General features: G+C 39.1%; 1 protein-coding gene and 1 non-coding gene across 2 annotated transcripts in view; both read right to left on the bottom strand.

Moving 5' to 3' along the window:
• The window catches only part of OTC (ornithine transcarbamylase), a 78,200-nt gene that overhangs the window by 25,236 nt on the left and 38,954 nt on the right, over nt 1-14,010 (bottom strand). The gene's annotated exons all lie outside the window — the stretch shown is intronic.
• On the bottom strand, nt 9,613-9,779 carry LOC129400273 (U1 spliceosomal RNA). Its single transcript, XR_008627576.1, has one exon. It is a non-coding gene; the product is annotated as a U1 spliceosomal RNA (small nuclear RNA).

Here is a 14,010-nt window from a genome sequence, read left to right as displayed (position 1 = left end):
GACCCCAAAAAAGCAAAAAAATTTAAAAAACGATTTTTAAAAAGAATGCACTAAGCAAGCAAGACAAATCAAATCACACAACAAATTCAAACAGACAGATGGATATTAATAATTGTCATTTTATAGTTTGAAGGACCCTAAACCCAGAGAGGATAAGTAACTTGCCCTGCACAATAATAGCTCATTAAATTAGAGGAGCTTATGTTCAACCCAAAGTTCATTTAACGCAAAACTTGACTGTTACTGTTACGAGACATTGCCTTCTATAATCAATTACCAATTCCTCCATTTCAGAAGAACTGGTTAATTTTATAGCTAAACTTCTATAAGATAGAGAAAAAGTAGAAGGCTACTGATCCCAAGTGAATGTTTAAAATATTTCTCATTTTGGGGCTGGAGCAATAGTATAGTGGGTAGGGTGTTTGCCTTGCACGCGGCCGACCCGGGTTTGATTCCCAGCATCCCATATGGTCTTCTGAGCACTGCCAGGGGTGATTCCTGAGTGCAGAGCCAGGAGTAACCCCTGTGCATTGCCAGGTGTGACCCAAAAAGCAAATAAATAAATAAATAAATAAATAAAATATTTCAATTTTGCAAAGTAAGTACAGTAGGAGAAAATTATGGGTTAACCATAGCAGCCAACCTTCTAGAAGCTCATAATCTGAAAAAGATATCTTGCTTCTATTGTAATCTCAAATAATTTTAGAGAGCTGGGATCATGGGCTACCAAACTTTTAAGTTTTTTTAAATTTAACTTTACAATATATGAGTTGTGTTATATTTAACACATATGTAAACCTTATCTTGAGCTCATAAAAATGAAGGTAGCAAACCCAGTGATGTTCCAGGGTTACTCCTGGCTCTGCATTCAAGAATCACTCCTGGAAGACTCAGGGAACCATAGTGGGTGCCAAGTATTGAAACCAGGTCAGTCACATGCAGGTCATGTACCCTACCCATTGTTCTGTTGCTCTACACCCACTGAAGTTCTTTTAAAAAAGCTTAAAGTAGAACAAGGTCTGGAAGGAATGGATAAAGGTGAGACTGAAAGAGGGAAGACCGTAGGGGAGAAATTGGAAAAGCAATAACCTATACATATGAGTTTTTTTAAAGAGAAAATTGGAAAAGCACAGTTTTGAGCTGCTATCTCTAGAATGTCTATGATGTAGTAATCTCCAGGGAGATTTATTGTGTCTGCTTTATTGAGGTTTCCCAGTACCACTTAGAATTGAAGACTTCAACTTTGATTGCACAGCTATTATCTATGGAGTGAGAAAAATTACTGAATCTGCCCTATGGAAGGTTAAATTCAAAGCTAAAATGCTAGATTCACGTTAGTATTTTTAAGGCTCCTCAAGTTCTTTTGCTCTGAAGACAAGGCAGGGAACTATTGTTCCAGAAAATACAGAGGTAGTGAGTGGAAGGAGAGTGAAATATTCTACTACTGGGTGGAACAATGGGTCAATCAAGAGGAAAGTCTTAGTATTTGCTGACATCCCATATAGCAAGAAAAGTAAGGGATAACAACATGGTATGTTATGCTGGAAGAACAAGCACTTATTATTTTATACATTTAGGGAGAAGTATTTTCTTTCAGCTCAGTCATTATTGAGAGCAATCTCAAGACAGCAGAAATACCTATAATTTTCCCCCTCAAAATCTGTAAACATCTTAAGAACCTAGATTTTTGGTCTCACATTGTCTACAAAGAAAGAAAAGAATAAAATGACAAATCAATTCCATGTAGTCAGGAAGGATAAAATCAGTACAGTTCTTTAACACCCCTGGTGTTGCCAAAAAGCAAGTGATTTTTAAAATGTCAGGAGCAGTGCTAACCAGAAAAAGAATCAGCTTAAAAGAGTAGCCATTTGTCAAGTTGTTATCATTGATAGTAATAAAACTTATTAAATAAGAGTTGTGTCTATAAAGGCCACAATTAATTAATATAAATAAAATTTACAAAATACAATGATAATGTGTTTCATTGGAAAATAACATGTACATTCAAATTTTTTACCTAATCAGAAAATATTAGGTAATATCTATATGCAGATAGATATTTTAGATATTTTATGGTTTTTTTACTAAGTACATTTTAAATCATAGTGTATATAAGTATGTACTATTTAGAGTGTGTTAAACCACAAATAATTAACATACTCTTTAAGCTAAATAGTCCCAGAAATATTAAAAACTGTTCCTGAAATGAACAGACCCCATTAACATCTGTGTTCTTATGTAGAATGAGGGACAAGCAGAGTTCAATGTGTAACTGGGACCGGGTGCCATACAGTTTGCAGTTAGAAAGAGGATGCAACTAGTCATTTCGAAACAGTAACAGTTAACTGTCCTGAAGAAGAAATCTAAATTTTTCAGATTCACCTTCCTGTTTCTTTAGGAGTGAAACCTCTTGGTAATTCAACTTATTATAAGAGAGTGTCAATAAGAAAGGCATACACTTCAAAATATTGAAACCAGTCTAGGTTAATAAATCATTAAAATATTACAATTCACCATATGGTATCAGAAACTAAAAGGATACTAATGAAAATGAACGAAGATCTCGTGGTGGGGGGGGTCTTCTAAGTAGTGCTCAGGGGCCCAGGAGCCACTTCCAGAGTTACTTAGTCCACCTGGCCAGGTGATATGATATGAGGGATTGAGAATGCAGGGTTGCTTGGGCCCTGAGGTTTAAGGCCCTGACAGTCATCAGAGGCTCCCTTGGCTACACGTGGAGATGCTCAGAGAGACATGCATTGCTGAGGTTGAACTGAGATCAGGCAAAGCATGCACCCTAGACCCTGTACCATCTACCTGATCCTAGAATATCTCTTCTTTAAATTCTTCTGGGGCCATCCTCAACAGTCCCTATGGGATCCAAAACCATTCTCTGCAATGCTCTCCTCAGCTTTGTGATGTGGCAGACTCCACAAGGACCACAAACAACATTGATGGGGGTTGGAGAAAGTGGCAAAGGGAGACCATGTGTGCTGGGGGATGGAAGTCAAGGAATTAAATATACCGGGCATGTGCTTTAAACTTGAGCTATATCCTTAGCTCCTAATCTCTTAACATAATCTGAATTTGTCAATAAAGACCTATAGCAGACATAATAATATCACACTTTCTCACTAAAGATGGTCACATCTTAATACCCAGAACCTATGATTATGTCATCTCATACAGAAAAAGCAATTTTGCAATTGTTTTGGGTTAAATGAGCCTATTTTGACTAAATCATGGATCTTGAGATAGAGGGTTTATCTTGGTGTGGACCAAATTTAATTACCAGTGTCCTAATAAAAGAGACAGGAGATCATAAATGAGAGAAGATGCTGGCTATGCTGCTAACTTTGAAGATGGAAGAAGTCGGCCATGAGCCAATGGATGTTGGCTGAATCTTGAAGCTGGGAAGGGGAAGGAATTAGATTCTTCCCTGGAGTTTCCAGAGGAAACATAGACTTGTGGACCCAGTTTAAACCCTTGACCTCCAGAAGTATAAAATAACATGGTTTTGTTGATTTAAGCCACTAAATTTGTGGTAAAAGCAGCAACAGGAAATCCGTATAGTGCCCATAATAAAAAAAAAGGAAACTATATGATAAAAAGATATTCAGCCAAAGGCTAACCACTTGAGTTTAATTCATTTTAAACTTAGCAGCCAGGTCCCACAACCCAACCAAAATTAAGAGCTCAGCAATCATTCACCTACATTCCTAATTTCCTGACATAATTTTTCTTTCCAGTCTGGTAAAATTACATAAACCCTGAGAAGGTGTAAAAACCATCTCTTAGACTTCCTGACAACCCATAAATATAAGGAGGTTTAAATTTCAGATCCCTGTTAGGTTAAGAATAGAAGTAGGGGACTGAAGAGATAATACAGCAGATAGAGTACTTGCCTTCACACGCCTTACCAGGGTTCTATCCCCAGCGTGCCATTTGGTCCACTGACTGCTATCAGGAATGATACCTGACTGCAGAGCAAGAAGTCCTTCGTATGGCTGGGTGTGGCACAAAAAAAAAGTAGGGACGAGAATGTAAAACAAAATTAACTATTTTAATTGATTTGTGCCAAATTTTCTTGTTAAAATATTAACTGATAGTTTTTAATCTTTAGTTTTTAGTTTTTAATGCATATATTTTCTAATCTCCTCATCAGCCACCGTCCAGAACTCATGGATGCTTCTCCTGGAAGGGAGCATAAAATGCGGTCCCCATAACCATGCCACCAGACTCTGCGCCAGGCTGTTTTCATTCGGGGCACCAAAGAAGGGGACAGGTGAGAGCGCTCCCCGCCCCAAGAGACCCAGCCATGACAGTCAACCTCCACAACCCAACCACCGCTATGCTCCAGGCCACTTTCCACATTCTTGGGCCGAGGCTCACACATGAGTGAACATAGTCCTAAACCATACAGCCGCTTTTGCGGCCACGTGACACATCATAAAACATGCCTTACTCATTTTCCATAATTACCACACCATATTTGATTGGAGGCAAGATGGAGCCAATGCTGCCCGAACCCCTTGCACTCTACTCAACCCAGCTCACCATCTCGTCTTAGATAACATGTGACTTAGCAGGCCAGGCCTGGAACTCTATGCATAATCCCTGCTGGAACTCTACGCATGATTCCTGATGGACATCACTTGCTGTATTGCAAGATTCAGACAGAATGGAATTGGCGGGACACAGAAAAATCATGTTGGCGGCCACAGCATTGCCACCTGCCCTGGCTAGGCCAAGTCACAGCATCATCGGGCATAGAGCTGTGGCAGCAGTGGGTGCAGTGGCTTATCCACTGTGGGGTGATATCAGCCAACCACTGGGTGGCCTGGGACTCAGTGCAGGTGTTTGACCTGGCACAGACCCTCTGTGATAGGGTCCTGCTCTGCCAGTTGCTCAACAACCTCTGGGCACACTCCATCAATCCCAAGGAGATCAACCTGGGGCCACAGTTGTCCCAGGCGCTGTCCAGAGACGCAGGCAAGTGCGTGTTTGTCAGTGTGCAGATCATTACAACATGCCAGTCGACCAAAAGCTTACATTTGGTAGACCAGGAACACCTGTAAAGGCGATTAGAGGCCACCCCAAAAGCCTCCGTCCCTCTCGGAGAGCCTGGCAAGCTACCGAGAGTATCCTGCCCACATGGCAGAGCCTGGCAAGCTACCTGTGGTGTACTCAATATGCCAAAAACAGTAACAGCAATGGTCCTCATTCCTCTGACCCTGAAAGAGCCCCCGATATGCTATCGGGCTACACTAGCATGCAACAGGGACGAATGGAGACATTAGTGGCGCCTGCTCAAGCAAATCAATGAACAATAGGATGACAGTGATACAGTGAAACAGTAGATTTTTTTAACATTTTCATGCATTCAAGAAAATAAAAAAGCTGTGCTTATTATTATGTCAAAGGTTTAAAGCATTTGATTAAGTTTGCAATTAATGTTAAAATGGTATGAGACTTTTCATTCATTTAATAAGTATTTAATTTCTTGGTTGCATTAGTAGTATGTGAATATTTTTTAAATACTTCTAGAACTTGAGTATGCATCAGAAGTTACCAGGAGATTTTATTAAATTCACAGTCAGGGGCTGGAGAGACAGTACAGTGAGTAGGGTGCTTGCCTTTCACGCAGCCAACCTAGGTTCAATTCCCAGTATCCCATAGGGTTCCCCTGAGGACTGACCGCCAGGAGTAATTCCTGAGTGCAGAACCAGGAGTAGCACCTGAGTATCCATGGGTGTGGCCCCAAAACAAAAACAAACAAATAAAAACACAGTTGTGTTTTGAATTCAGTGGTTCAGTGTTGGGGCCTAAAGTCACTTATATTTCTAACAAACTCCCAGGTTCTGCTTTTTTCTGCTTTGCATTTGTGGAACTACTCAGGGATGTTTGCTATTTTATGTTTAAAAGAATGCTACATATCCGATAAATTCATAATTTTAATTGATTGAACTGTAAAAAAAATTACAAATAGCAGGAAATATTCTTGTACATGTAAAAAGTCCCTGTAACATAAAAGCATTTCTGGGCAAAGGCAGACACCATAAAGCTTGATAGAAACAAAAATCTCAGTCCTCCTTCAGTCCGAGACTGAAGGTAAAGTGGATTCACTGATACGTGGACAGAAGAATGACTGCCAGGCTATTTTCCCATTGGAATCACTTGGGAGAAAGAAAGATATTAAAGCCCCTTAAATAGATTACTCTTATTATCTTGTGAATGACATTGCTCTCTACCTTATGTTTAAATGTGCTATAAAGCATAAAAAAGTCTCCATTCCTATTTTTATTCTTTCAAGCTACTAAAGAGCTCTAAAATTGTTCTTTTCCTGGAAACAATGGCAAACCTTTAACTGGAGCTGGACTACAAGCACATTATCAGAAATATGGGCTTAGATAATTTTCCATCAATTTAAATACCAGCTTTAACGATAGTAAAGATGTGTTGCATGTAGTACAAAAGAACAGTTGACAAGTTAAAAATACTCTGGCTTAGTAATGACTTTTAATTTTGGTGATTTTTCATTTCCATTGCATATATGAAGTTGTTTGCATTCTAATACATTCTTGCAATTATTCAGACAATGGTGACAAAATATCCTTTGAGAAATCCAAATTACTCAAATTTAAAATTTGTTTGCTCTTAATATGTGAAAGTCAATACTGGGATTTTAAAAATAGCTTTATTTAACTTGCTTCTCCCTGTTTAAGCCCTTCCATCTATTACCTCCCCCCTACTGTTTAGAGAAAAAGAGAGAAAAAACATTGAGCTTTAAATGGAAAGATGGTCCAGGATCTAAAATGTTAACTTGGATTATTTCTACATAACAGCAGCATTTGTGCCTATATTTGTATATATAATATTAAAATCTACTTTAATATTGTCTACAAAAAGCCATGCTAAAAGCATATCATCCCATAAAGGAAAATTCTCCCAACATGATTTTTAATAGCAATTGAAAATGAGCCATGGCTATTTCTTTGCCTTAGTAAGGAAATTTGCACAATTATACTGGAACATCTTATCATATTATAAAGAATGAAGCTAATAAAGACTAATATGGTCATGTCAAAATGACCTAGCAGCCAACTTGAAAGAGCACATTGACCAAATAAGGGACAATTTGAGTCTCAATAAGAATAATAACTGTAATGAGTCAAAATCTTCAAATGTATTAAGATGCCTGAATTTATAAAGATACTAAAAGCCAGAACATAAAGAAGACTCGGAACAAGACCAATTTAAAAGATTCATAGCAAGATCATTTTAAACTTTGATGCAATTTAAAAGAAAACTTTTGCTCACATTGCATAGAATTGTCAGGATAGCCTAATTGGATCAAAGTGGAAAAGGACAGTTCAATATGTAGAGTGCCCTAATACTGTACATCTCCAGGAAAGTCAGACAGGATAAAAATTAAGGAAATTGCTCCGTACATAGAGTGCCCTGAAACTGTATACTTTAATGGTGTCTCAATTACAATTTTGAAGAAATTATATGAAGGAAACACAAAAAAGACTATCTATATGTATATACTTTTGCTACCTTGGATTTTTATTATTCTTTGATATTTTTCCCTTATGTATAAACTTAAAACTTGTTGATCATGTAGATGTAAAGTCACATAGACATAGGAGGGACTTGATCCAGAGCATCAGACTTTATCTCCCGTGGGTTTCTATTATTCTTTGACTTTTCTCTTTGATATAAGATCAAAACTTGATTAGGAATTAACTAAATCAACCAGACCAAACAAAGCAAGACTCACACCATAAGCAAATTCCATTAGAGTCTTGGAAAGGCCAAGTGCAGTCTGTATGATTGAGTGAACAAATATTGAAAAACAAAATGGTAGTGGTGTGCTGAACTTATTTGGGAGAAGGGAATACACCTAGTGGTGCTGGGGAACTGAGTGGTGCTAGAGATCACCTGGGGCTCTCAAAAATAATGTATATTTGCCATATCTCCCCCCACCCCAGCACCTGAGTCAGATCTTATGTTCAAAGACAACAATAAGATGGACACTTACATTGATATCCCCATATTTTCAGGAGAAATGAGGATGTTCTTGGAGGGAATTCATTTAGTCCTAAACTATTGAATCAATGTAAATGTGTTACAAAAGCCAAAGGCAAACAGAAGTTTCAGACTCATAGCACCCAGCCATGAGTTTTTCTTTTTTATCCCATCCTGAAATGTGCCCCCCTAAATCCCAGTGTATTATCAAGGGGCTTTACTATTAGTTGAATAATTGACTAGCACACAGTGAGAGAAATTTGTGACTGTCTATAATGACACTACTGAGAATCCTATTTTCATTTAAAAAATGTTTCCCAGGGCTGGAGATGTGGAGGAACTGGTGTAAAGACCTAGCATGTGTGAGGACCTGAATTCCATCTCTGGTACCCATGTCCCCACCCAAACTGCCACGTGTGACCCTGGTGATCCTTGAGGATGGTAGCACTGGGCAAACTATTGCCAGGAGTGGCCCCTATTTAAATATATATACATATATATATCATATATCACTGTATCACTGTCATCACGTTGCTCATTGATTTGCTCGAGCAGGCACCAGTAACATCTCCATTATGAGACTTGTTGTTACTGTTTTTGTCATATTGGATACACCATGGTAGCTTGCCAGGCTCTGCCGTGTGGGTGAGATACTCTTGGTAGCTTGCCGGGCTCTCCGAACGGGGCGGAGGAATCAATGCAGGTCAGCTGCATGCAAGGCAAATGCCCTATCACTGTGCTATGCTCCAGCCAAATTATTAAATTCATGTTAAAAATGATCAATATAAGATTCAAGGAATAAACAAATTTATTTTACTACTAGAAAAGAATGATTTTCCAATTTAAAAGTAGTGTATCAATTCAATACATCCAACCCTTGGGGAAGAAGATGTGGCTTCTCTATGACATTGCTAAGCTCTTTCACCTGTAACAAAAGATGGCAAAAGAAAAAGGTTTTTTTCAGTTTTTGCACACTATCTCATGCCATCAACCCCAGAACAAGTTCACTACTCAAGAAAAATACCTAAAGAAAATACATTAACTTAGGTTAATACTTTTTTACCAGTTACAAAATACTTTCGCACGTTATCGTTCAATTCTCTTTTGAAAAGAAGAGTTCAGGTAAGGACTACCTTTTACTATCTCCTGTCTACAGAAGAAAATGAATCTGAGAGAGATTCTAAACATCTAACCTAGGAGCCAGGATAGATAGTTCAATGGGGAGGGCGCTTGCCTTACACTGTCAACAGAGGTTCAATCCCCAGCATCCCATATGATCCCCCAAACCAACCAGGAGTGAATAATCCCTGAGCACTTCTGGTTGTGCTCTGCCCCACCCCTATTCCCCCATAAAGCTCACTTAATCTAAAAATAGCTGAGTGGATAGTCTAGTGGTCTTCTCATTTTAGAGCCCAAATGTGTGTGTGTCACAGAGATACAGAGAGACAAAGAGAGAGAAGGGGAAGTGGGACAGAGGGAGAGAGAGAGGAGAGAAAGAGGAGAGAGTGGAGAGGAATATATATATATATGTATTTATGTATATATGTATATATAAATGTTTTCTGTTTTCACTTTTTTGTCAGCGGAGAGCACAAGCGCAAACACAATTCCCCCACTACAACTAATTATTCAGTAAAGTTTTCCACATTTGGAGAAATCACAGAGACCAGCACATCTGGAGTGCAGAGGATAAGCCTCACTTTGTGAAAACCACCTTTGCAACCATGGTATCTCCCTTACAAGGTAAGTATTGTTTTTACTTTTTATTCAATCAAGCCAAGTCCAAGAAGAGACTCTTGGTCAAGAAGTCATGTTCTGAGTCTCTTTACCGAAGGGAGAATATCTGAGCACTCACCTGACTTTATTTATTACTGAGTATTTATTACTCACATAGTAGTTATATCAATATATGAGTGATGAAGACACAAGATAATACTGTGAGCATGCTTAAGTGGGCTCCTCTTCTTAAATGTGTTGGTATTAGGAGAGGCCCAGAAATGTTAAATGAAAATGTCCTATGCACTTTGTTCAGAGATTCTTCTATAATAACCAGATTGTTTTCACTTAAATGTTAGTTTCAGGGTGCAGGAATTTGGCTCAGTGGTAAAGCACAGGGATGAAGAAGACCCTAGTACTGACATCATCCTGGAGTTGTCTACATCCCAGCCCCTTGGAGCACATAACTTTTCTTCTCCCCGCTGCCCCATTTCAATTATATTTTATGAATAAGTAGCTAGCTTCTAGTTTAGAGGCTCCCAGTCATTTATGGAGGGCATCTTGAATGACCTCCTCAAAATGTGTTATAGGCATATTAGAAGTAGGTCAGCATAAGCTGATAGGAAACCACAGAAATGAACAGAGTGCGTTAAACCACAATTCTATTCAGTATTCATGAATTTATTTATTCTGTATGCCTGTCCTTTGCAACCATTATTCATCATTTCATCTTCCTCACCTGGATCATTAAGAGAAGTATTTTTACTTGTTTGTTTTTGGGTCACACATGACAATGTTCAGGGATTACTCCTTGATCTGAACTCAGGAATTACTCCTGGTAGTGCTCAGGGGACCATATGGGATGTAGGGGACAGAACTCAGGTCAGCTGCATGCCAAAATTGTACTATCACTCCAGCCCTCATTGAGAGAAGTATTTGTATATATATTTCACAGCTGAGGGATTTATTACTCAGAAGCAATCATAGGGTCAATTGGACTTGAACAGAAGTCTGACCCTGCATCAATGCCTCTGCTGTTTACACTATGGCAAATTGCCTATAAGTCAAACTCTGAGAGATTGACTTTTCTTACTATATACCCAAGGACATACTATGCTTTCTTGGCTTCATCTATAAATATTCTCCTGAAAATTAGATTTCCTATTAGAAACCAATGTTTCTAGCTACAGAGTTTTCATGAGGTGCCAGTATTTTAAAAAATGCCAAGAAACATAATGCTTTTCTCAGTCTTAATATCATCGGCATGAATACCTTAATAACAGCATTTACTCTTTAAAAAAATTCCTTTCAATTAGGCAAGTGAAACACTTCTTGTTTTGAGAATTGTGTCTCGCCTACAAAACTCCTTATGACTTCTACTATATAAGCTATTGAAATGAAAAAGTTTTGAAGTCCTCCTTCAAAGGGGCAGGTGAATATATTGTTAAGGCAGATGGAATTATTTCTCCCCCCACCACCACCCAACTTCTGTCCACCTGGAAAGTTAGAATGTGGACTTGCTTCGGAGTTGGATTGGGTCATATAATAATTGGTCAAGAGTTTCATACTATACTGGGGTTAATGGGCCCTAAGTCCACTTACTGATGTCCTCACTAAAAAGGAGGAAGATGCTAACATAAATATGGAGAAGCAACCCAGGTCAAGGTGGAAACAAAGATGGAGGGATGGTGTAGTTATAAGTTAAAGAATGGGGACCCAGCCCTAGCAGCCAAAAACCCCAGAACTCAACCGCCGCAATGCTCATGGCTGCTCTCCACATGCTTGGGCAAGCCTCACCCATGGGTGAACCTATTCCTGGTTTGACATTTCATACCACAATACCCTACCCATACTCTAAGAGTACCTCACCACATTTGATGGGGTTCAAAGTAGGAGGCAACAAATCTTAGAGGAAAATATTTTTACAGATATATATATGTATATATATATATACATACACACACATGCACACACACATATATACATAGCCACACAAGGCTCAACCTTTAACAACATGTTAGAGGTTTCTTATAGAAGGGCTTAATGGCCCCTCGGTGAAATACAACAATCTTCACACTCTTTCCCCTAAGGAAACTTCTTTTTGTTTATTTTCAGCAGTTTTCATAACAAACAATACAAAATACATTATTTCTGTTCTGCTTTGGGGCAGAGGTTGGGGTTTGGCTAAAATATGGTGGTGGGAAGGTGTAATAGTGGTGAGGTCGGTGTTTGAATATTAAATATAATCAAATCTTGTGAACTACTTTATAAAATAAAAAAATCTTTTAAAAAGGTAAGGGGACTAGAATGATAGGACAGTGGGTAGTGTGTTTGCCTTGCACGCGGCCGACCCAGGTTTGATGCCTCCGTCCCTCTCGGAGAGCCTGGCAAGCTACAGAGAGTATCCCGCCCACACAGCAGAGCCTGGCAAGCTACCCATGACATATTCCATATGCCAAAAACAGTAACAACAAGTCTCATAATGGAGACTGTTACTGGCGCCTGCTCGAGCAAATTGATGAACAACGAGATGACAGTGCTACAGTGCTAAAAAGGTCAAGAATGCCCAAGAAACATTTCAGAGAGCTACCAGAAGCAGGAAGAGGTAAATTCTTTCCTAGGATTTCAGGGGGAGTATAGTCCTGCTGATGTGTGGATTTTGTATTTCTAGCCTCCACGGTTATGATAGAATAAATTTCTATTGTTTTAAGCTAACAAATTTGCTGCAATTTGTATGGCAGCCCTTAGAAATGAATACTGTGATTTAGTCTGATTTCCATTTCTCCAACTTTTACACCGGCAGAAAACACTTTAGCAACCACTAACTACGATAAGTAAATTACATCTATAGGAAAAATAATTGGAGTAGAATAATGTTACATTATTTGGTTTTATAGGGAGCCTTTTATACACACGGTTCCTGAAGCTGCATTACTAACTACTGTATTAAAGTGAAAATGACTGTGAAGCTATTATGCACCTTTCAATAGTGGACTCAGAGCATTAGGCATGAACAGCTATCATTACGGAAGAAATACAAAGCCTTGGAACTGGAGTGATAAAGTCCCTGTGCTGTTGCTAAGTTACTTCTGTTTTTGACTCCCAAAGAACTGGTAATATGAGTCACCCTTAGGTGTTACTTTTATTGTCACATCTAAAAGCAGGCGCAAAGTTTGAGCAAGAGGAAAAACAAATCATCCAACTTTTAGAATAAAATGTATGGTGCCAGGGATGAAACCTAAGGCTTTGTACATTCTCTACCACTGAACTATACAGCCCAGGTACAGAATGGTTAACTCTTCACCCCAGTAAAGCACCAGAGAATGGACAAAAACTAAGAGTATCCTCAAAGATGTGGCAAATTTCAATCAAATGTATATGTCTATGGTGAGTGTTTTATGGTGGTATATTAGGGGACCTGGAGCAGAATCCCTAAGAGAGACTTCTCAAAGGGAGAGAGAACAGAATGGGAGATTTCCTTTGTTTTGAAGGGTCTGGGAGAGGGGTTCACGCCGCACCAAAGATCAAATCTCAAGGCCTGTGTTTTACCATCTGAGTCACATCTTTGGCCCACAACAGTTGTTTTTTTACCAATTGGGAGACTGGCCCTAGAAACATCCACATTGCACTGAAAAACACAAAGTAATTCAAGTATTTAGGATCTTCTTCCATGGGCATAGGATACAGTCTCTTACCCGTTAAAGTAGCCCTGTAGCACTGTTGTCCCGTTGTTCATCAATTCGCTCGAGCGGGCACCAGCAACGTCTCCATTCTGAGACTTGTTGTTACTGTTTTTGGCATATCGAATACACCACAGGGAGCTTGCCAGGCTCTGCCATGTGGGCGGGATACTCTCAGTGGCTTGCTGGGCTCTCCGAGAGGGATGGAGAAATCAAACCCAGGTCAGTTGCGTGCAAGGCAAATGTCCCACAGCATAAGGGTAAGGTGTCTGCCTTGCACGCAGTCGACCCATTAAAGTATACCTAGCTAAAGGCCATCTAGCAAAATTTGGTAGAGTAAAAACTCAGCTATGACAAAATGTGTTAACATGGGAGTTCTGGGGTCACTTTCTACCAAAAACCTGCTTGTAAAATTGACCCTTGGCTGCATCTGAAAACTGAGAGCTAGGAGAAGATTCCACCATTTCTAGAAATAATGAGAACATTTTCCTGGCTAAATTGTTCATACGTACACAGTGGATTATGCTAAAACGACTGCTCTCCTTCTGGAAATATAGAACTTTGGAAGATCCTGAGTATCAGGTGT

Source organism: Sorex araneus, chromosome X (genome assembly GCF_027595985.1).
Source record: "Sorex araneus isolate mSorAra2 chromosome X, mSorAra2.pri, whole genome shotgun sequence".
Lineage (NCBI taxonomy): Eukaryota > Metazoa > Chordata > Mammalia > Eulipotyphla > Soricidae > Sorex > Sorex araneus.
The sequence above is the reverse complement of the archived record's forward strand: the minus strand, read 5'-3'. Positions and strand labels throughout refer to the sequence as shown.